This window comes from Dendropsophus ebraccatus, chromosome 15, assembly GCF_027789765.1.
Source record: "Dendropsophus ebraccatus isolate aDenEbr1 chromosome 15, aDenEbr1.pat, whole genome shotgun sequence".
In the NCBI taxonomy this organism is placed as follows: Eukaryota; Metazoa; Chordata; class Amphibia; order Anura; family Hylidae; genus Dendropsophus; species Dendropsophus ebraccatus.
The window spans coordinates 16,912,237-16,937,842 of record NC_091468.1 but is presented as its reverse complement, the minus strand read 5'-3'; the positions used below and the strand labels follow the sequence as shown (position 1 = coordinate 16,937,842).

General features: G+C 42.0%; 1 long non-coding RNA gene across 1 annotated transcript; it reads right to left on the bottom strand.

The window, feature by feature from the left end:
* Nucleotides 1–23,467, bottom strand: LOC138774507 (uncharacterized). The gene is made up of 3 exons (XR_011360328.1): nucleotides 23,205–23,467; nucleotides 22,045–22,221; nucleotides 1–482 (listed from the first exon to the last, which is right to left on the bottom strand). It is a non-coding gene; the product is annotated as an uncharacterized lncRNA (long non-coding RNA).
* Nucleotides 23,468–25,606: the final 2,139 nt, after the last annotated feature.

Genomic DNA, 25,606 nt, shown 5'->3' with positions numbered 1-25,606 from the left:
GCACTACCCCTGCTCCTATTCCACGGGCGGTGGCGGCAGATCGCTGCTATCATAGTCGTTTCTTGTCTTTCAACATGTTGAAAGACAAACAACAGCAACGATCAGCCGACATTGTTCATGTCGGCTGATCACTGCCTTCTATTACATGAGACGATTATTGGCCGAATACGGCCGATAATCATCTCATGTAGTAGGGCCTTAAGTCTATGGTAGCTTAATCATTTTCATCTCCCAACTCAATCTTGCATTTTTGAGAATTAAACAGGTTGCCTATCCCGTACATCTATATCCTCTGCCTCAGCCCATGACAGACATGCCTAGCGTGGTTGACTGCTGATCAGGAAGGGTGGTGCAGGAGCTCCATTATACAGCCACAGCATCTCGCAGTGCTCTGATCACGACATCCATCAGGGAAGCATGGAAGGTAAGTATGGCTTCTCCACCCCTCTCCCAACACCACTCTAGAAGATTTTTTTTTCTTCCTGCAGGACATACAAAAGATGATAAGTACTGGAAGACTGGAGATTTTTGAATAGAAGCAATCTACAAACCTGTAATGACTGTGTTCGGTCTTTACATATTGCAGATTATATATATATATATATATATATATATATATATATATATATATATATATACATTTTTATTTTTTTTTTAAGAATTGAAAAAAGACATAAGAATACCTATATAATCCAGAGCCTGTAATACTCAAGAGTCTGTATGAAACTATTTTTATGTTATTTTTCTCAAAGTCTTCACTATAAAGCCTCAAAAACTCCTGGACAAAATACATGTAAAAAAAAAAAAAAAAAAAAAAAGACACCAATACACCAAACAGAACATATAAAAAACCTTGGATTTTATGATTTTTTTTGTGCCTATAAAAAGCAAAAAAAAAAAACAACCTCAGTTTGATGATGGCCTTATAGTAGTCACTCACCCCACAGAGTTAAAATACCGGCCCTATAGACTGCCCATCAAGAGCGCTCAACAAATGCACAAAGACACAAAAACACGAGGAATCTAATACAGAGAAAAGCTGAAGAGATTAATGACGGCGCGGCGATGCTTGATTGCATTTCAGTTCTCTCAAATATCTAAACTTTTTTTTTTTTTTTTTTTTTTTAAGAAAGGTGAATAGTTCAGGCCATACATGAATGTGTATCTCAAGAGGTTTCCAAGTGATTGAGCAATTTATTATGTTTAAGCCGCTTGTGCAAACAATAAAAGTAAGTTATCAGTCCAGTTATGACAGATTACTTAACCTTTCTACCTTATTTTATTGTACCTTCCGTCCCGGAGGCTTCACAACATGTTTATACTGTATGTAAGCAATTCTGATCAGATCTCTCCATTATTAATGAGGAATCGAATATTAAAACATTCCAGTGTCCATATGTATAACAATAGAAGGGTCAGCTGGGATTTTAGATTCCTCGAAAAAGATATTTACACTAAAATCATTCAATGTGATATAGATGGAAGTCTGGTCTCTGGGTCCACACATGCAGCTGTGTCTGGTCTTGTTCACTTAGGTGCCTTAATTCTGCTGACAGTCAGATCAGGCCTATACATTGATAGCGTATACTATGTGTATTTCTAGAAATCACCAAGATTTTACACTGATGGTAAAACTGATACAGTGATTTAAGCCTAGTGCAGCTCCTCGGGGGCGGGGCTTAATACAAAGATTCCAATTACACAGAGAAAGTGCTAAGCACCGCCCCTAGAGATCCTGTACTAGTCATAATTCAATCCGTTTTGACTGTTTCTTATATTCTGTATAGCTTGGGAAGGACTTTATTATCCTATTACCAGCCGAGGTGATAAAAGGAAAAATCTCCCAAAAAGTTATAGTCACTATTTAAAAGCATGTGTAATAGATCTTTTATGATCCTGTATGCTTCTGGCTTTGCTTACAAACAGAACAGAAATAAAGGGACACAATACTCACTGGAGATTTTCTTGCTTTTAGGGATGGGTAGGGGGTGCCAGCACCCAGACCCCCAACAAAAGGGATGGGTGGGGGGTGCCAGCACCCAGACCCCCAACAAAGACATCTCTACTATATCAGAAGTTTGTGGAAAGAAAAGCAATTCTATAAAAGCTATGCAACCGTTGGCCTGACAAGTTTACTAGAATGTCCTAGATATAACAAGAATAACTTTTCAAATACTGCCCCCTATGGACATCGATTGTGAACAGGTGGAAGAATGTATATATCTGATATAGTGTGATGTTTATGTTTTCCATTTCTTTATACTCAGCAGTTTAGATGACATGTAGTCCTGGGCTCAGTTGGAGGGTGTGAATAATCTCTATTACACATGTGTAAGGTAGAGGACTGATACATTCATAAATCAAGTACAAGTGTGGTTGCTATTGTTCCTATGGGGAATGGAGCCCAGTAAGAGGGGTGAACCAGAGGAAATCCACACTTTCTCTCCACCTACTCCAACATAAAAGTGTATATATGTATCGTTAACCCTTTAAAAGGAGTGTTCACTTTAGTCTGCTCATTTTCATGTAACCTCTTGTATTCCTCATCTCTTGGTCAGAGTAGAGAGTGATTACAAAGAGCGTCTCCCTCTCTGGAGGACCCGTCCTGTGCTGCATTACACAGACAACTCCATGATTTGAATTCAAATTATGTAATGCTTAACTTCACCTGTGAAGGCACTGCGGGGAACAGCTTACTGTCAGGATATTCTGCAGGTTACAGATGATTCCTGGTGGGGATCCCAGCAGAGGGATACCCCTTTAAGTATCTGCTTTTTAATTTTATATATATATATATAATACTCCCATGTTATGCTTACCTCTTGACACTCCCCCGCTGTCCTGATGCGGACTCTCCATCAATGAGAAGGAAGATGGAACATTTTCCTAGTAAATACTGATTCACAACAGGATCTAAGTGGTTAATCAATCTGAGACCAATGTTTTTAATAGGCTCCTAAATGCACAGGGATGTGAGTATACAGCGTGTAGCGCTACAATCTTCTGTAAACAATGGATATTCAAGGGGTTATCCAGAATAAAAAAAAAATAAAAATTCCTGGCCTATTGGTAAGCATGACTAACATGTTATGCTTACCTCTCCACGCTCCCCTGCTGTCCTGATGCAGCCTCTCCGTTGTCCCCCACTGTCTGCAGCTCCGCTACTTTGGAGACAAACTTGTCTCAGGAGTGACAACCTGTGTCCAGTGATTGGCTGATCGGGCTGTCACTCCTGAGATGAGTTTGCCTTGGAAGTAGCGGAGCTGCAGTCAGCAGGGGACAATGGAGAGGCTGCATCAGGACACCAGGGGAGCGTGGAGAGGTAAGCATAACATGTTAGTCATGTTTACCAATAGGCCAGCAATTTTTTTTTTAAAATTCTGGATAACCCCTTTAATATCCATTGTTTACAGAAGATTGTAGCACTACACGCTGTATACTCACATCCCTGTGCATTTAGGAGCCTATTAAAAACATTGGTCTCAGATTGATTAACCACTTAGATCCTGTTGTGAATCATTATTTACTAGGAAAATGTTCCATCTTTCATCACATTGATGGTACGACATAGAAAAGTGAGGGAAAAGGATGTTTAACTGTACAGCATGAGGCCTAACAAGTGTCCCTAGATCTTCCATCTTAGTTTGCCTGTGAGGAAGCAATGACAGAGTAAACCGCTAACTGTTGCAAAACTACAATTCCCATCATTACTGAACTGCCAAAGTTTTAGCTGCCCAGGCATGATGGGCATTGTAGTTTTTCAACAGTTGGGCGGCCAAAGGTTCCCTATTCCTTATGAAAAAGATTAATGGATCACAGATTAAAGGGTTAGTTCACAAAAAAAATTATTTCAAATCAACTGGTCCTAGCAAGTACCAGAGATTTGTAGTTTACTTCTATTTAAAAAATCCAGTACTTATCAGCTGCTGTATGTCCTGCAGGAAGTGATGCATTCTTTCCAGTCTGACACAATGCTCTCTGCTGCCACCTCTGTCCATGTCAGGAACTGTCCAGAGCAGTAGCAAATCCCTATAGAAAACCTCTCCTGCCCTCCAGACTGGAAAGAATACCCCAAATCCTGCATGACATACAGCAGCTGATAAGCACTGGAAGACTTGAATTTTTTTTTTTAATAGAAGTAAATTACAAACTTCTGGCACCAGATAATAATAATAATAATAATAATAATAATAATAATTAAAATTATTATTATTATTATTATTTCTTTTTTTTTTTTATAACTACCCCTTTAAAGGCCCCTACGAGGACAAACAGAATTACAATTAAAGTTTTACTGTCAATAAAAATAAAAACTCTAGATGCATCATACAGACACATGAGAAGTTTTGATGGTTGGTGTCTGGATGCTGAGACCTTGCCTAATCCTTAGAAAAAGAGTTTACAACCATATGCGGGACAATGAGAACAACAACCATATCAGTAGACAGTCTGTGTTACATATCCTCTGAGGGGAGGAGGGGGCACCCAATGATCCACAGTCATTACCCACAATTCCAGATGTTTTCATGGCGAGGACAGCTGCTCCGGCAATGGCATGGAAACAAATCCAGGTCGTGGGAAGACGTGCAAATGTTACAAGAAACTGCATCGTTTGGCAAATTGGTGTCACTCAGCACCCCGCACACTTGTTCAGGAACAAGACGGCCAAGTTAATCAGTCCTTTGATGATATTCAGATTCATACAATGTAAGAGAGAACATGTGAATCCCGGCCCTTACAGCTGTATCATTGATAGTATAAACACCACATTAACGTTACAGCTCCGGATAATCCCTCTAAATGAGCTAAATAAACTGCGCTCTAATAATAAGATAATAAATCTGCTGCTACATGCTATGCAAATTAAAGACGGTCCCACCGAGGGAAGATTAGCACCCTGATACGCCAGGTTAGGGAATCAGCCCGACTCAAAGCTCGATTTATAGCTCGGTATTTTATGGCTGGCTCCATAGGACAACACCAGTGATTACCAATGTAATATTTTTTTGTATCTGCCTTTCTGTTGATTTTAATGGAATAAGAAAATAAAGACGAAGCTTTTATTGGATGTGCTGACCTACGTTTTTCATTCCTATGTATCCTGGCTTTTTTGGTCGTGCACTGGCTGGGTGAGCTGAACTATCTAATTGCTTGATTCTCTACCAATGTAAGATGCTGTAAGGACCCCTGACCACTAGGAGGCCCTGGTGAGATTTGTAGTCCTGCAGCAACATCTGTCCATCTAGGGAGGGTTTTTAAAAAAATCTGGGCTACAAGCAATGTAGAGCACCCTACTAGTTCTATCTATCTATCTATCTATCTATCTATCTATCTATCTATCTATCTATCTATCTATCTCCTCTCTATCTATCTATCTATCTATCTATCTATCTATCTATCTATCTATCTATCTATCTATCTATCTACAGTATCTATCTATCTATCTATCTATCTATCTATCTATCTATCTATCTATCTATCTATCTATCTCCTATCTATCTATCTATCTATCTATCTAGAAACAGGAGAAAGCCGCACATCCAAAGTTGCATGAGGCGGGTGCTATACGGAGTCAGTCCCCTGGCTTGGGGATCCCCAAAAATATGTCCAGATAATCCTCAGCACACCAGCATCTCCTATCTATATATCTCCTATCTATCTCTCTATCTATCTATCTATCTATCTATCTATCTATCTATCTATCTATTATCTATCTATCTCCTATCTATCTATCTATCTATCTATCTATCTATCTCCTATCTATCTATCTATCTATCTATCTATCTATCTATCTATCTATCTCCTATCTATCATCTATCTATATATCTCCTATCTATCTCTCTATCTATCTATCTATCTATCTATCTATCTATCTATCTATCTATTATCTATCTATCTCCTATCTATCTATCTATCTATCTCCTATCTATCTATCTATCTATCTATCTATCTATCTATCTATCTATCTACAGTATCTATCTATCTATCTATCTATCTATCTATCTATCTATCTATCTATCTATCTATCTATCTATCTACAGTATCTATCTATCTATCTATCTATCTATCTATCTCCTATCTATCTATCTATCTATCTATCTATCTATCTATCTATCTATCTATCTATCTCTCTATCTCCTATCTATCTATCTATCTATCTATCTATCTCCTATCTATCTATCTATCTATCTCTCTATCTATCTATCTCCTATCTATCTATCTATCTATCTATCTATCTATCTCCTATCTATCTATCTATTTATCTATCTATCTATCTATCTATCTTTCTATCTATCTATCTATCTATCTATCTATCAATCTATCTATCTATCTATCTATCTCCTATCTATCTATCTATCTATCTATCTATCTATCTATCTATCTATCTATCTACAGTATCTATCTATCTATCTATCTATCTATCTATCTATCTATCTATCTATCTATCTATCTATCTATCTATCTACAGTATCTATCTATCTATCTATCTATCTATCTCCTATCTATCTATCTATCTATCTATCTATCTATCTATCTATCTATCAATCTATCTATCTATCTATCTCCTATCTATCTATCTATATCCTATCTATCTATCTATCTATCTATCTATCTATCTATCTCCTATCTATCTATCTATCTATCTATCTATCTATCTATCTATCTATCTCCTATCTATCTATCTATCTATCTATCTATCTATCTATCTATCTCCTATCTATCTATCTATCTATCTATCTATCTATCTATCTATCTATATATCTATCTATCTATCTCCTATCTATCTATCTATCTATCTATCTATCTATCTATCTATCTTTTATCTATTAATTATCTGTGGTGACCTCCGGAGGTGTTATGGTGGAAGAACGGCCGGTCACTTGGTGGTTGGCCAAGATGTAGCCGGACCCTAGGGTTTTGTGTTGTGATGCCAGTGCTGGTTGGGCACACAGGTATGGTGGCACACCTGCTTTTAGTTTGAAGGGCCGGTTACACCTTGTTCCCCTGTGGTCAGTGTCCTGCCGGGCCCTTGGGTTGTTATCGCGGTGGGCTGGAGTGGTGTAGTGACCTTCCCGGACTATCTGTACCGCCACCCACAGAAAGGGCAAATGTCCCAATGAGTGTGTGTATACTGTACTGGTACGGGGAAAAGAATCACAGAGTCTTTTTATCAGAAATAATCTCTTGTTTACTCCGAAAGTACTTGTGTGCAGCAGAACATACAACTTTGCTTTGACAGGGTACGTCACACTTGATACACAGATCCAGATCTGCGGTAGGAGTGTAGCAAAGAGTACAGTCGTGCCGACTGGGTTGCATAATGAGAGATACAAAGAATTAGAGGAGCATAGAGGAGGATGCTGTGAGAGTCCCAACCCAAGTAGTACTGTGCTATGCCGGGATGTTGGATGATGAGGTAGAAGAATACTTGAGAAGAAGAAGAGAATACTTGTGCCCGTGTTTTGACCTTTGGGTCTTTGCACCACCTAATGCCCTACCAGTGTCTCGGGACCCATCCTAGAGGGTGAAACAAGACCCCAGACCTTGTTACCTTGGATGAGCGGAATGCTGAGGGTTCCCTGCTGATAACCGCGTTGCGAGATAGAGTTCCTAGGCTCTTAGCAACTTTGCTCTATCCGGATCAGTTCCCTAGCTTCTTTGGCTTTTGTGGATACTATCCTGCACTGTGACTCTCCTAGTCCACGGCGTGGGTTGAGATGATCTCTGACTTATCCTCGCCTGTGAAGGGTTTAACACTGCATAGTGTTGTGTAGCGCTAGCTGAAGAGAAACTGCTATGTGCGTCTTGTCTTGCTTCCTCACCATACAGGAACCTGACAAAGACTGACCTACACTTCCTGTCACCCATGTGACTTCCTATCTCCAGCGTGTATAAGAAGCAAAGTGAGAGATGATATGATAGAAGAGGAAAGACTCCTATAGGTTCACAGATCCATGTGACACACACATAAAAAATAACCCTTTCCATCCTTCAGCCGTGCAGCATTTTAGTATGGATATCTATGATAGCGGCATCTAGTGGCGAAACTTTATCACTACTTTACTTACAATAAGTACAGGCTTTTGCGAAGGGTGTAACCAATAGCAACACCCGTGGTGGGACACCACATATCTATCTATCTATCTATCTATCTATCTATCTATCTATCTATCTATCTATCTATCTATCTATCCAAACCACATTTCCTGTAACAGATATTCAACATATATTATCCATAATGAACATTCTCTCTAGAATACCACTTTTCAATAACATTTTAGCCGTCTATCTCTCTTTCCTCTATCTACTGTATTTCTCTGTCTCTCTCTCTCTGTCTCTTTCTCTCTCTCTTTCATCTATCTACTGTATCTCTCTATGTACAGAAGTAGTGACGTCCACTATCCCCCATATGTGATGACACATTCTTGGCCCAATGAAGTTAGAATGTCATCTATCACATTTGACCTAACAAGCCATACGCCATGGGAGGGAGGAGAAGGAAAAATGTATGGGAGGCGGTGGTGGAAAGATCCTTCCAGCAATCCAGAAAGTAATTCTAGTAAATCCTGATGAGGGATCCTTCTAGCTCCTCGTCCTCTTCATTACAGTCTCTTCATCCCCAGCTTTGCACTGAACTCGTTCTGACTCCTGAATGTAAATGAAAGGTTATCATCTTACAAGGGTGAGTCCGTTGGCTGAAATGATCCCCGCGACACGTAAAGCCATGAATGTGGCACACTCCTGCCTGTTATTTCTGGTCAGCTATTTGCTTCCAAGCCCCGACATGTTTTCCTCCGGCGCTCTCCGGTTACGTTGGAAGCCGAGATTATTGAAAATCTGTTGACAAACAGACCTTGATCTCATGGGTCTAATGGAAAGCCAATCCGTCCCGGTTTTAGCTGTGCCTTGTTTTCCATCAGGAGATTTTTTTTTTTACCTCACAACCAGCTTAGGGCTATATTTTATTGCTATATAGGCCGTATGTGGCATGCGCTGCCAACCATTGTACAGAAATGTGCCGCGTCGTGCCAAAGGCCTTTCAGGAATGGCTAAACAAACAAGGGCTGTCGAGCTGCCCTGACAGGCGTAGATGAGGGATGGTTACAATGTATAATCCACATTCTTAGTGATTTCTGATGCCAGTACAACCTTCAATGTACATCAATACCAAGGGGATTTACAATGTACATGGCATCGGCCTATGGGCAGTGTGGTGTAAGGAGGCCCAGCATTGGATTGGTAATCCTGCTTACTGTCATAGTGGCTACCCGAAGCCTCCACCAAGAGGAGCTCACTGCACGGAGATTTATACCTCTCCCAATGGTCCAATACTAGCTGTATATACCTGTATGAGGGCATACTTTCTTTTTATCAGACCTTAGGCTATGTTCACACAATGTGGAAATAAGGTCAAAATACGGCCGTATTTCACCCTTATTTTTACGTTGTGTGAACTAGACATTAAAATATAGATATGATGCAACCTTATTGCTGCAATTACACTAGACCCCAGTGTCAAATATAATATAATATACTGTATAGTACAATATATACTGCAATATAAGGCTATGTTCACACAACGTATATTTTTGTAAACCACGGCCGTTGTACAATGGCGTGATTAATACGTGCCTTTGCTGGCTATGGGATCCCGGACAGAGCGTATACACATAGTATACGCTCCGGGCGGGATCTCTCCCTGCGCCACAAACAACTGACATGTCAGTTTTCTGCGGCGCTATTCAAACGAACGGTTGCTCCATAGTGTGTAGTGGGGAGTTCTGATGCGGGCGCTCACAAATGCGCCTGCATCAGAAATCTGCGGCCCGGAAAAGATCATCCGGCCGGTACTGCAGTACCAGTCGGGATGATCTTTTCAGAGACCGGACGTTCCGTGACCCAGCCGGGTCACGGAACGGTCGGTCTCTTAAAGCGTCTGCACATGGCCTAATATTGAATAAAATATCATATATACTGAAATACAATATAGAATACAATATAATATATACCACAAAAGGTTGGCGCTAGGGTCTGGATTACTGAGTATTGTCTATGGTCTGGACTTACTGTACCCAACCAAGACTGTGCCCACCAGATGCACTCTGCACCATCTCTGAATCTGGACTCTGCTGACTGGAGGAATCATGGCCTCCTCCTACGAGAGCTGCTGTACAAAGCCTACCATGTGGCACGATCTAATGGCAGCCATAGGGTGGGCTGTCTATAGTCATACAGTATGATGGCTTCTGCATGGCACTTGCAGCCAGTCGGCGTGATTAAGAGTTTCTGAAAACAGTAATGGCCGGACTAGGGCAAAGCCTGTAGGGAGGCCTCTATGACTGGGGTTGGAAGGATGGGGCTAGTTGGCATGGTAGGAAAGCAGAGTTAGGTGTGGCCTAGAGTTAAAGGTGGGGGTGATTTTAGTGGGGGGAGTAAGGGGGGGGGCTTAAGGTGGGGCTGGTTATAGGGGCGGAGGAGTAAGTACTGTCTTTTAATGAGATGCATTGAAATTATTGGTAAATGAAGCGGTGGGATAAGAGGGAGTTATAAGGTATATAAGGAGAGGGTGAGGAGGTTAGTGCAGCCATTTATGTTTGCTGGAAGGGATATACGCACGTGGGGTGTCATGTCCAAGCAAGTGCTGCGGAATCTGTTGGCGCTATACAAATAAATGGTATTATTATTATTTTTATTATTATTATGTCCCGCCTTTGGTGGTGTGTACGAGATTATGTGCCTCATAGTTAAGGGAGCAAAACAACTGACAGGTTCTGGACTGCCTGGTAAATTATTTGGGTTTATGATGGCAGTCAGAGGTAACCCTGTTAGGGGTGGGGGTTGGATATTTGGGACCACAGGTGTTTGTTACCAGTGCCTTCAAACCTGTGTGAACCAGATGGAGGTACATCCTCTGGGCATGGTTATAAATTGAGTGACTGTCGGTTATGTTTTTGGGATTTCGAGGACAGAGGTGTCACTGAGTCTACCGTAACTGGGGTGGTGGGGGAATGTCACAGGGTGTAAACCGTCTGCGGTGCTAAGTAATGTTTTTATTGGGATCATAGGGTCTATATGGACTTGACAATAACCAGTCATGTACATAAGCCCCAGCCCCTTATTGTAAGCATTTTTTTTTTTTTTAATTTAGACCCAGCCCAATCTCTCATTGTGTAGCTGTCAGGAATGTGCAGTAGCCTGGTGTGAACTGGGCCTGTTTTTGCCTTTGTGTGACACACCCGCTTGCTTCTCAGCTTTCAGCAATGCAGGAGTTACACTGAGCTCTGCTAGACTTGATTACGGCAGCTGAGCAAGGCTTTTGATTGACTTTTTCTTCTGCCTGTCCGGAACCTTGAAGATCAGAGCGCAGGTCCAATAGGGATCTGGACTAGGCTCTTGATCCTCATAAAAGAAAGCTGAGCCAGTCTCTCATCGCTGGCTATTGAGGTTCAAACCCTGATACCAGCTCCCCCTGTCTATTCCTGCGATCCCCGTACCTAATTCCTCTGCTCGATTTACATGTTATCTGACCTCCCACCTGAATTTTGACTAACCGTTTGTTTACTCATTTTGTACTGCGTTGCCCGTTTGGTTTTGACTTTGGCTTGTTGACTCTCCTTTGTGTTTATTTGTTTGTCTGTCTTGTTCTGTGTTACACTTACACCAGAGCAGGGACCGCCTTCGTGGCTGCCTAGGGCTGTTTGAGGCAAGTAGGTAGGGACAATGGGTGGGTTCAGGCCTAGGGCCCACTGTCGGGTCTTATCCCTACCTACTGGTCCTGACAGTAGCAGCCCCGGAAACCAAACCCTATCTCCAACTTCTTGATGTACATCATCCCTGAACTCCAGCCTCTACCATGCAGCAGTTCCAGTGATCCTAACCTCATTTAATGTGTATGGGGGCCTCCCAAGTCTCCTGTGGCATCACATGTTGGGGCAGATTGGGAAGATTGATGTTCAGCATGCCTGATCTTTCTGTTCTTGGGTAGATAGGCTACCGTGAGTGGTGCTAGGTAGCAGTTTTATCCTCTCTCCCCATTCAGAATACATGCACACTCCACCGAGCCAGGCGTGCACTTGTTTAATACGGGGATTTGGAGAGATAGCTGTCTGCAGAACAGATGTTAGGACGGCAGCTGTCTAAACTTTATGATGAAGTTTATTGTGATCTAGGCCCCTAAGCATTAAAACAGCACAGCAGCTGGTATGAGTTTTGCATGTTGCTCGCTCTGTAGTGTAGTTTAGCATAACGTACAGTAGGGCGAATGGTATACCACTCTAGGTAAGAGCCTTGTGTTCTGGCATGCCAAGAGTATGAAGAAGAGAGTGGTCACTCAAGGATTCTACTCTTCTTGTTGGCATGGTAGTTGTGGCAGATCAGTGGACATAGGATTTTCTGGAGTAACTTCATGTTCTGCTCTACCCTTAATAAGCATAAAGAATGGCTACCCAAACCCTAATTGGGCTCAACAAATTTAGACAGCCATGACCTCTGCCCAGGTTTACCAAGTACAAGTTGGACTTTCCGAGAAGTTGCCAAAAAAAGGAAATAAGAAAACCAAAGAGACAATAAGTATAAACATTCCTTTTTCTTGTATAGAATAATGGGGCCCAGCCATGAATATACACAGCGATATCGAGACTGCAATCGATTTCTGTGATTTACTCCTCTATACTCCACCCAGTGTTCCACTATACAGCAAGGCTTATGGTGCGTTTACACAAAACGATAATTCGCCCAATCGATCGTTCAACGATTTAGAAGCAGCAATTTGGTTTTTATATCGATCAGTGTTTAGACGAAGAGATAAACCGTTAGAAAAAAATCGTTATTGCAGTTGTTTTAAGATCACTTAAGCCCATCTCACACATAGAGTGAATATGTTTAAACGAAGCGATCTGCAAATTTTCAGCGAACGACCAATGACAATTTGAGAACATGTTGAAAGATCACGATGAACGATTTCTCGCTCGTCCGTGGATCGTTCGCTGTGTTTACACGAGCCAATTATCGCTCAAATGCAATCATTATCGTGAAAACTCTTTTCTCTTTCGCATGCTGCAACAAGAATATTTCATTATGTAAAGACTTCTTAAAGGGAAGTTCACTTGTTCTAGATATTTGCATTTAGGGTTTTTTTTTTTTTAAAGAGCGGAAATAAAATGCTATTACTTTCACCCACAAAGAAAGAGGAAAAGAAGTAACAGAAAGCTTTTTTTTTTAATTTGAAGTCAATAGAATCTTCATTAATTTAGGTTTCTTTGCTCGGCTGCTTCCTGCCCAACATTATGGGCATTTTTAGACACTGTAGTTATACTTTTGTCTTAAAGGGGTACTCCAGCGAAAAACTTTTTCCCAGTAAAACACATTACAAAGTTATATAACTTTGTAATATGCTTCAATAACCTATCTGTCCCCCTTCCCTATGTTTTCCCCCCTCAACCCCCCACCAGGAAGCGAAGTCAACTCATTCTCACCTAATGACTGTTGACCCCAGGCTGCTCTGTGGCAGCCATTTTGTGACAATGACATCATCAAGAGGGAGACGGGTTTAAGCCCTGTTGAGCCAACCTCCCTTTTGTCAGATGACTCAGGTTGCTCAGCTCTGATTGGCTGAGCAAGCTGTAAGCCATCCAACAGTTCTACAGAGTCAGTTAGACATCACAGGAGACAAAGTGCATCATGGTAAAGCCCAAACCCGGAAGTGAAGAAAAAATGAAGCCACCAACTGGTGCCAGTGCCGGAGTACCCCTTTAAGGTGCCAATACATCTTCAATAACCTGCCTGAATAATTGTTTACCTGATAGTTATCTCTTCCTGCCTCTTTATACATAGAAATGTTCAGCATGACCAAATGTTTATATGTTAAGGTTAAGCCATAGCCATCCTTGTCTGGTGCCAGCTTTCCCTAAGGTAAACAGGGGTTGGGCAGTGTAATTCCATTACACCCACCTTCTATCTCCACTGACATCATCTATAAGTGGAGACTCCGGAGGCACCATACACAATGTACCATGGGCCAAAACCCACCGCCACTGCCGGGTTTGGTCAACTTTACTGTAAAGTGTATGGGTAAGGTTAGACTGATGTAACCGTGTCCGTACTTTACACTGTGGCTTTGCTAGTTCTCAAAGGACGATTGGCTCCTTTTTAGATATTCAAGCCTACCACAAGTAAGCAGACTTCAAGTAAGCACCTTGGGGGCAGGCCTACATAATAAATAAAGCATTGTTCTACATTGTTTCAAAATATGTCACCATATTATTAAACACATTAAGGCTGGGTTCACACTATGTATATTTGAGGCTGTATTTGTGAGGCTGTATAGCAACCAAAACCAGGAGTGGATTGAAAACACAGAAAGGCTCTGTTCACATAATGTTGTAATTGAGTGGATGGCCATCATTTAATGGCAAATATTTGCTGTTATTTTAAAACAACGGCTGTGGTATTGAAATAATGGCCGTTATTTACCGTTATATGGCGGCCATCCACTCAATTTCAACATTGTGTGAACAGATCCTTTCTGTGTTTTCAATCCACTCCTGGTTTTGGTTGCTATGAGGACCTGACATGAGGACCAAATACTGCCTGAAATATACATAGTGTGAACCCAGCCTTAAGGAGAAGTCCCATCAACTTTGAAATCTGCAGGCAGGCTGGGTAGGGTGTGAAAATAACAAACGAGGTAACTTACCCGTGCCTCGCAGTGCTGCCGCCGGGATCCCGATCGCCGCCGCACTTCATAAACCGCGCACGCACGTACCCAGCTCCTGCAGCAGCAAAGTCACAGAGCGATTGCCTGCTCAGCCAGTCAGCGATTGTGGTGGTGTATTGCCCCAGTCACTGATTGGCTGAGCGGGCAAGCACTCAGCCGGGGTTGTGATGTTGTAACTAGCAGAGCTGCAGGACCTTGAGTGCAGTGAACGGGCAGTCAGCGGCAGTACAAGGCACGGGGATGGGTGTGCTAACTTGTTTGTTATTTTCACACCCACCCCCGCTTGCCCACAAATATCATTGTTTGTGGGACGTCTCCTTTAAAATAATTATGCTTCACACTTTCAATCAGGGCTGTCCAACCTATGGCCCTTCAGCTCATATTTTTTTTAATACTATATGACATGGAAAATAGGAAATCTAATTCATATTATTAGGTAATAAATATAGATGAAGTCATATATGAAGTTTTAGAAATTTTGAAAGAACAAAAAAGTTGTAAAAAAGTAAAAAAACATTTCCAAGATTTTCCCACCCTGCTTATCATAACTCGTTGGGGTGTGATATTCGTTGGAAAGGTCATAGAAGACATGTGCTACATGTGCTGTTCTGAGTCCATCTTGTAACATTCAGCATTCCAGTGACCACTTGCTCAATTCCAGTCATGTTTTATGAGTTACACAACATATTTCACAATGAGAAGCCGTAAACACATCATTATTATGTGTGGAAAAAAAAAATTCCCAAGAGAATGAAAAATTCTGTGTTGCTTTTTTATTAGTTATATTTATGTCTGGTAATGCGCCACTATGGTCCCCGATGGCACATTGACCCGGGTATGCAGCACTAGAGGAACGGGGAAGGTGTCATCATTGCATAGTTTGGTAGATATGTCCGCTCTGGAACAGGATAACACCTCATGGGGGAGATGTCATGGCTTTTATCCAGCTGTCCCGGAAACATATACATAGCAGATGACTAAGCAGGATATTACGATACTTTATGGTAAAGGACAGCAAAAAAAACTGTGTTCTCTACTTCCCTCGTATTTTACTGTTTTGGAATTATATGTTGCATTATTATTATTCATTCATTTTTTTATTTATTTTTTATTTATTTTTTTTTCATTTAAAGGGGTTATCCAGTGCTACAAAAACATGGCCACTTTCTTCCAGAGACAGCACCGCTCTTGTCTCCAGTTTGGGTGGGGTTTGCCACTTAGTTTTTATTGAAGTGAATGGAGTTTAATTGCAAACCGCACCTGACCTGAGACAAGAGTGATGTTGTCTCTGGAAGCAAGTGGCCATGTTTTTGTAGCATATAAGTGCTATCAAAATGCTGATGGTTCCCCTAAGAGATAAGCAAACTTTTCAAAAGTTCGGTTTGGCAGGTTTACCGAACATTAAAGAGGTATTATTCCAGGAGAAACCAACTTTCCCCCTCTCCACAGGAACGGGAAAAAGTAGAAGATTGTGGGGGATCCGACATCTGTACCACCCCTCACCGATTTCTGTATTGGCTCCTGGCTTCTGTATTATGAATAGAGCCGCGGATACGGCATGTGACCCGCGGCTCTATTCATTCGTATGGATTGACGGAAAGAGCCGAGTGTGTTGGAAGAGCGCTGTACTAGGCTGTTCCTGTCAGCTACATAGGAATGAATAGAGCTGCGGGTCACATGCCGTACCCACGGCTCTATTCATTACACAGAATCCGGAGCCTGATATGGAGATTGATGGGAAGTACAGAGGTTGGATCCCCAACGATCTCTTACTTTTTTCCCTATCTTGTGGATAGAGGAAAAGTAAATTTTTCCTAGAATACCTCTTTAACTTAAAGTTAGAATTACTGCAAAAAAAAAAAAAATAGCTTATCTATACTTACCTTTTAGCATTCCCCTGGTTTCCTTCTTCTTCAGTCCCTGCAGCCAATAAAATCCTGTTCAGCCAATCATTGACCACAGTTCTGTCCTGTTTCAGTTTGTCAAAGCCCACCGAGCCAATCACTGGCTGACTGAGAAAGGACAATGCAGCAGCCAGGGATTGGCTGAGCGGGATGTCACCCACAAGAGATGAGAGTAACAGCCCGCTCAGCCAATCATTGGCCACGGCGCTGTCCCTTCAGTCAGTGATTGGCTGAGTAGGCTGGAAGTTGCTGGACTCAGAGGAGGACACCGGGGGAGCGCAGGACAAGTATATATATATATATATATATTTTTTTTTTTTTAAAGTGTGCAGCTGCAATCTCGCCAAACATTGCAAAAAGTTTGGCTCGGTACTGAAACAAACATTTTGGAAGGTTCTGAATAAATCTCGGGAAGTTCGGTTCGCTCACCTCTAGTTTCCCTTGTTAAGCATTTTAAAACCACTCTGACCAAACAGCTTAGCCATGGACAGTAACTGTTGCCTAAGTTCCCATAATGCAATGCTTTCAGATGACAGTAAACAGAATTCTGACTTTTTTTTGCTGAACAGAGGTGGCATCATGGAGGCAAAAAAAGGTAAAGCAAACAATTTACGCAGTTAGGGTCCTATTACACGGAGCGATTTTTAACAATTAACGACTAACGATAAACGATGGCAAACAAGACTTTTTATCGTTAACCTGAAATTGTTCACCATATTACACAGAACGATGGTCGTTAGATACGATCGTTACTATGATTGTTATTATGATCGTTCCTATGATCGTTTATTCCATGGGTCTCCAAACTACGGCCCTCCAGCTGTTGCAAAACCACAACTCCCATCATGCCTGGACAGCTAACGCTTTGGATTTGGCTGTCCAAGCATGATGGGAAATGTAGTTTTGCAACAGCTGGAGGGCCGCAGTTTGGAGACCCATGGTCCTTCTGCAAAACAATGGTCAATGTGCAATTACACTGAAATGCGGAACTTGAGCGAACGAATGTGGAATTACAACAATTAACGACATACGAACGATTTTTCGACCGTTGCCTGCAATTACACAGAACGATTATCGCTTAAATTCGAACGATATAACGATCGTTGGTCATTAGCTTAAAAAAATATTCCAATAGTCCTTTTCAGAATGAGTAGTCTGTCCGTGTGACTGAAAAACAGTAGCAACCTATTCCATACAGTACACCAGTATTATACGGAATAATGATACTGGTATACAGCTAGTAATCCGATCCTCTCCTGTCCTTGGCTTTAATACTGCATGTATGACTGGTCTAAAAGACAAGGGTCTATATCTGGGCCACCTACTCCTGTTTTATTGGGATTTATGGAAAACAGTGGTTCACCCACGGCAGATATACAGTACATAAGTATAAAAAGGTATTCAAATGTATAGTATGTGCCATGTCTTTAGTGTATAGCAGAGGTCATGACAGGAGGTGTTGCAAAAGTAATATTAGGAAATTTTCAGGAGTATAACCAGGAGATGTTGTAGGAATAGTGCCAGGAGGTGTTGTAATAGTAATGCCAGGAGATGTTGTAAGAGTAATGCCAGGAGGTGTTGTAAGAGTAATGCCAGGAGGTGTTGTAAGAGTAATACCAGGAGGTGTTGTAAGAGTAATGCCAGGAGATGTTGTAAGAGTAATGCCAGGAGGTGTTGTAAGAGTAATGCCAGGAGGTGTTGTAAGAGTAATACCAGGAGGTGTTGTAAGAGTAATGCCAGGAGGTGTTGTAAGAGTAATACCAGGAGGTGTTGTAGGAATATTACCAGGATGTGTAGTAAAAGTAATACCAGGAGGTGTTGCAGGAATACTGACAGGAGGTGTTGTAAGAGTAATACCAAGAGGTGTTGTAGGAATAATACCAGGATGTGTAGTAAAAGTAATACCAGGAGGTGTTGCAGGAATACTGACAGGAGGTGTTGTAAGAGTAATACCAGGACTTGATAATAGTGGTGAGCAAATACTGTTCGATCGAATAGATATTCAATCAAATAGTGAGATATTCGAATATTCGATATTTGTACGAATATCCCGCGAATATTCGATAACTATTCAATAAGCGTTCAAATCCCCCAGCTTCTGGTTTCACCCTCCAAATGGTCAAATAGATGTTTTTCACTAATCGAATACTTGTTCCCATAGACTTTAATGGGATCGAATATTCGATCAAATATTCGAATATTCGCTGGATATTCGTACGAATATTGAATATTCGAATATCTCACTATTCGCTCATCACTACTTGAAAAGTAAAAAGCATTTAGCATTTTAGCTAATCGCTATTCTTTTTTTATTTCCATGAAGATGTGCCCTGACTCCATCTTTATGACACTTCAGAGTAGTGATATAAAGTATTTTAGATGTTTGTAGCCCCATAAAACTATACAAAAGGTATGAATAGTCTCACTACCTAAATAGCTATGTAGCAATGTAAGCAGATGGGGATATTTTTTCTACTTTCCCTTTAATGGACTGAGAATAATCTACTAGACTATTATAAAGAGATCCTTTCTTTGGTGCCATAGGAGTTCCAATGGATATACTGAACTGCTGGAGCACAGGGACAAGAAGTGTTGTCAGAGTGACCCTGGTATGCAATATCTTGTAACTCAACATAGTAAAGCAGTATGTAATTTTCCTCCCATAGTCAGAAGGCTAAAATATAGTTCTTCAAACATCAATAGAATTAGGCATCAATCCCAATGTATAAAATGTAATTACTATGTATGGGGGAAGTGACAATTAGTTTTGATGTGCATGTTATTTGGCGGCAGATAAAATAGATGGGTGACATCATGCAATGAATGGAGAGCAGACTTTGATCCCTGATTCTATTAGAATCAGAAAAAATAAACGACTCACTATAAAGTATAGCTATAAAGTAGATAGATAGATAGATAGACAGACAGATAGATAGATCAATCACCTAAGAAACAACAATTTAATGGATCGAAACCAGCAGTGCTCTCTGCTGCCACCTCTGTCCATGTCAGGAAATGTCAAGAGCAGGAGAGGTTTTCTATGGGGATTTCATACTGCTCTGAACAGTCCCTATCATGGACAGAGGTGGCAGCAGAGAACACTGTATCAGATTGGAGAATATACACCACTTCCTGCAGGACATTCGGCAGCTGATAAGTATCGAAAGACTGGAGCCTTTTTATTAGAAATAAATTACAAATTGCACTTTCTGACACCAGTTGAACTGAAACTGTAGTTTTTCTGTAGTGCCTTTTTAATAAATAAATTCCCACTTTGCACAACAACACTTCCTAAAGGAGTAGTTCACAAAAAAAAAAAAAAAAAAATAATAATAATAATAATAATAATAATAATCTTTAAAATGAACTGGTGCCAGATTTGTAATTTACTTCTATTAAAAAAATCTCAAGTTGATAGCTGGAGTTTACATCCCCGTCTACCGCAACTACGCCTGTCTGTCCCCTGGCTGCCGATTCTGTAAACGGCCTAAAATTCCATGAGCTATGGCTGCCCTCAGAGAAAGTCATCCGTGACCCGTCTCTGCCTCCCATGCTGAAGGGAGCCCTCCAGGTATGGAAGGGTCTACGCCCCCAGCTAATGCCGGCGCCCTCTTTGATTATGCCGGTAGCTCTGGTCCCCTGGTTGGTCGGTGATCCTACACCCACTTATGACCATATGTGGAGATGCTTTGGCACCACCACAATCGCAGACTTATTAAATGCAGATCACAAACTGGATGAGGCTTTAGTACGTCAGCGCCTGGACTCCTGTACGCTTACATTCCTACACGTTGCCCATATCTCCAAATGCTTCCAACAGCTGCTGGGCAAGGACCCGCCAACCATGACGCCCACTGACTTGGAAACGATTTACCTCAAATACACAAAGAAGACGGGCTCTATTGCTTTCTTGTACCAGCTGGTTAGCTCGCTTTCTACTACTTCAAAACCAGGATACTTGCTGTCCTTGGAGAAAGAATTAAATATAACGCTAACGGAATCGGAGACGCAACGTGTGCTGCGGCATTCTCACGGCTTCTCCAGATGCGTACACCTCCAAGAAAACCACTTTAAACTTCTTTCCCGCTGGTACAAGACACCTGAGTGGCTCTTCGCCTACAAATTGGCCCCTTCAGATAAATGCTGGCGATGTCTTCGCCACACTGGTTCACTGACTCACATTTGGTGGAGCTGACTCCTTACTGGACTAAAGTGGAAAAGGTGATTACTGAACTGACAGGATCCACAGTAAGCCTTTCTATGCCTATTATTGCATTAAGTCTTCCGGTTGATGGCTATACACCCTCCAGAAACACCCTGACTACTCACCTCTTAGCTGCAGCCAAGGCGCTTATTCCGTTGAAGTGGAGACAGACACAACCACCGACATCGCAGGAATGGTTTCAAAAAGTAAATCAGATATGCAGATTTGAGGAGCTAGTGAGTTGGGCCACTAGGACCCATGACAGATACCTTAAACAATTGCAACCTTGGCTGGAATCCAAATACTACACGCAACTTAGGGCCCTATTCCACCGGACGATTATCGTTTGCATAATCGTTAACGATTAACGATCTCAAACGACCGCTATTGCGAAAGACCTGAAAACGTTCACTCATTTCCATGGAACAATAATCGTTACTTATGATCGTAATTGCGATCGTTTCATCTTTGCTATTTCTTCGCTATTGCGTTCGTATCTATTGCGAACAACCGAACGGCGTCTTACTCAATGCGAACGTTTTGCGAACGAGCAACGATAAAAATATGTCCAGGTCTTATAAAGCGATCAACAATTTCTCGTTCGGTCGTTAATCGTTAACTGCATTTCAACCGAACGATTATCGTTTAGATTCGAACGATTTAACGATAATCTGAACGATAATCGTCCGGTGGAATAGGGCCCTTACACTCCTACAACCTAGCCCGACCACGCCCTCAACCTCGTCACAAACTGATGCCGCCGGATTGCCGCTCCTCCCCCAATACTTGAATCTTCAGGTGCCTGGGTTCCCCCCCCCCCATACACTTCCCCTCCAGGTCTCCTCTCCTCTTTTCTCCCCCTTCTTCCTGTCCCCCCCCCCCCCCTTTGCCCATGTTTGTCCTTGTCCACCCCTGTGTTTATGTGTGTCACTGTTGACTAGTTTATAGCTCGTTCAGGTGTTTTTGCCACCTGGGGTACCAAGCATTGCTTCACGCCCTACTTATCCCCTCCATTATGGTATCCACCAGAAGTGGTCTTTTATGTGGCTCCCTGGTATTATGTTATCGTTTGTTTAACCTCAAGAGTTGTTACTCTGTTATGTAACTATTACCACTCTTTTTGACTGCACTCCTCCTGCGAGGGGAGTTCAAATTCTTGCATATGTTTGTTTGTTACTTGTTTCAAAATCAATAAAACACAGAATTGATAAAACCATTACCTATCAGCTGCTGTATGTCCTACAGGAAGTGGGGTGTTCTTTCCAGTATGACACAGTGCTCTCTGTTGCCACCTCTGTCTATGTCAGGAACTGTCCAGAGCAGCAGCAAATCTCCATTGAAAACCTCCATCCTGAAAACCTCTTCTGCTCTCCAGACTGTAAAGAATACACCATTTCCTGCAACAAATACAGTAGCTGATAAGTACTGGAAGACTTGAGATTTTTTAATAGAAGTAAATGACAAATCTCTGGCACTTTCTGGCACCAGTTGATCTGAAAGAATTGTATAGATGAAGTGGCATGGACATGGGGTTTATCCCCAATGTCATTGTATCATATATATATATATATATATATATATATATATATATATATATATATATATATTAGATATACATAGATATATATGTCTCATTATCTCATCACGTTTACCACCACATAATACAATGAAGCCATTGGTGTCCAGTGCCGTATACTTCAGGATTTGCAGGATCGCTCCTCCAACCAAAGCTATGACAGACTTCAAGCCAATCTGCCCAGTTTAGCAAACAGGGCTCAATATGTTTGGGGATATTTCTGTAGATTCAATGTGAATTTGATCCAGGTTTATTTCAGTAACAAAAGATGCCTGAGTTTGATACACAGCTGTGTTTTGCGCCCCGGCTTCTCAGTTACATTCCCAAAAGCTGCAATTTAACCTTCATTAGGTTCAGACACCATTGTTTTGCGAACATGTGGTGATGTCCTAAGTAACCACAGCTGAGCGGAGAACATGTCAGACGCGGTATACAGTGGGCGTTAATGGCTCCTCAAATTGCACCATGACCGAGAGGAATCCCTATGGCACTTTCCTGTCAGACTTCCCGAAATCAGATGGAAACATTGTTACAAAAGCCAAAGTGCGAGGGACGGATAGGATCTTTGTGTTGTGTCATTTAATATCTGGCATTAGCTTTTTTTTTTTATAAGCTTTTATATAAATCATCGAGTAGGTGGCATGATAAACCCGTCGGCCCGACGTGTTTCACCAGAAAAACAACTTCTCCACAATGGACTTTATGTAATGTTTAACAGACCCGTGAACTCTGCACCCTATAGAAATGCAGACGGAGACAGACAAAGTCAAGTCTCGTAAAAAATAAAATGACACACGGTTTTACCCGGGGTGAGTCTGTCTTTAGGAATTAGGTTACTGAGGCCTTTCCCTTGGTATCACGGATTTCAGCTGACATGTTTAATGACTTTCTGGAAATGACTGGGTCACTAGAGATGGAGCTGGGCTGTACTGGTGGGAGACTAACTCGAAAACCATTCCAGGCCTGCGTGTGTTAATGGCTCATTCCCATGAAGCTTAGTAAGGAGTTGCTCATGTCTTGTCTCCATGGAGACCATTACATAAGGATAACAAACTAAAGGAGTATCGCCACCTTCATAGGCGCCCTACAGAATGTAAGGCCTGATATACACACGGCCGTATTACTTTGACTTTGTATGCTTCTGTATATTTCTAGAATTGTAACATTATGCCCCCAATTTCATACAGACAGTAAGGGGGTGTAAAGTAGAACTGGCTCAGTTTCCCCTAGCAACCAATCAGAATCCACTTTACATTCATCACAGATTACTTGGAAAATGAAAGGTGGAATCTGAGCCAGTTTAACTTTACACCATGTTTGATAATTCTCCCCTCAAAGGTGTAAAATTGCACACCCTGTTGTGGAAGTATTCTTGTTGCTGTACAGACACACCATACAGGCCTATAGGTCTATAATATGGAAGTGTTGGGGCACCATGTGTAGCTGACATGCTCCATAGGCTTGTTAGAGGTTCACTGTCTGTCTAGTAAAGGGGGGTCCAGCAGTGGAATAACTTTACTATAGGCCCCGGGCTGTCCACCAAGCCAGGGCCCCTCCACCCCACTGTAACTATGGCAGCACTAGCGTGGTGTTCATAGTACAGGATAGATAATGTTACGATGCCCTCATTTGTGCCAAATCGAGGTAAAAAAAAAAAAAAAAAAAAAAAAAAGGGGCCATTTTTTTTTAAAACATGGCAGAACTATAGCCAGGAGGCAATACACCACTGAAGGAATAAGTCTGTTTGGGTGGTCATGGGCCCCTCAGGAGCTTGGGGCCCCAGGCTTCTGCCTGAAACAGACCTGGTATAATACGCGACTGAGGGTTCTCAATAAGAAGATCTCATGTCCAAGGTCAGCTTTAGTAGAGGGGGGTCTCAATAAGAAGATCTTATGTCCAAGGTCAGTTTTAGGCCCAATGCACTTCCAGGACACCCATGCTGCTTGACCTATTAGATATCTCTGTATTTGCACTTACAACTAGAGATAAACAAAATTTTCAAAGTTCGATTTCCGAACCATAAACGATCCACATTAAAACAGCTAATTGATTGCAGACTGTTGTTTAGCTGTTTCTGTGCTGTTTAGCAAGTTTGCTCATTAATACTTACCTGTCCTGCTTCACTGCTGCCCCCAGTGTCTGGCTCCAGTGTCCCCCCCCCCCCCCCCCCAACTGCCTCTAACCAACTCAGCCAATCACTAACTGAGACAGGACAGCACCTCTGCCAGTGATTGACTGAGCGGGCTGTTGCTCCCAAGACAAGACTTTTGGGTCTACAGCTGTCACTCCCAAGATGAGAGTAACAGCCTGCTTAGCCAATCACTTACTGTCAGAGACGGGACTGGCCAGTGATTGGCTCAGCGGCCTGCCCCTCCTAAGACACGAGTGGCAGCCTGCTCAGACAATCGCTGAGTGGTTCTGTCCCATTGACTGTCCCAGTCAATGATTTGCTGACTTGGCTGGAGTCAGCTGCGATTAGCGGGGGGAGCACAGACAGGTGAGCATACCTTTTTTTTTTTTTTTATGTGTATTAAATTGTGTGTCTGCCATCTTTACAAATGCATTACAAACTTTGCAAAAGGTTTGGTTTGGTATTGAACCAAACTTTTTGCAAAGTTTGTAACGGATCTTGGTTTGTAGGATTTGGTTCACTCATCTCTACTTGCAATCTGATACCTGGCACAGAAGAACAGGGGGATGATCAACATGGAGGCGAGAACATGCAATGGATTCACATAGACAATGAGGAGAGGAAATTCACAGTGCAGTTTAAAGGGCCAGTAACACCCACTTAGATTAAAAGGGGCAATAAGGGCCCTATTATACGGAACGATAATAGGCCCTATCCGGCCGATTATTGTTCCATGTAATAAACACAATGATCAGCCGATGACAACGATCACTGGCTGATCGTTGATATAGGTTTGGACCTATAATTGTTGGGCACCGACCGCGTATCACTACGTGTAATAGCGGTGCGCGGGCGGCGGCTGGCAATGTGCAAAGTGTATACATTACCTATCCATGGTCCAGGGCTCCTCCTGCGCTCTGCTTCTCCCCGGGTCCCGCGCGCTGCTGACAGGCCACTCAGCCAATCACTGGCCAGTGATTGGCTGAGCGACCTCTCAGCTAAGACAGGCCACTCTAAAGCTGCAGCGTGCGGGACCCAGGAAGAAGCGGACCGCAAGAGGAGCTCTGGACCATGG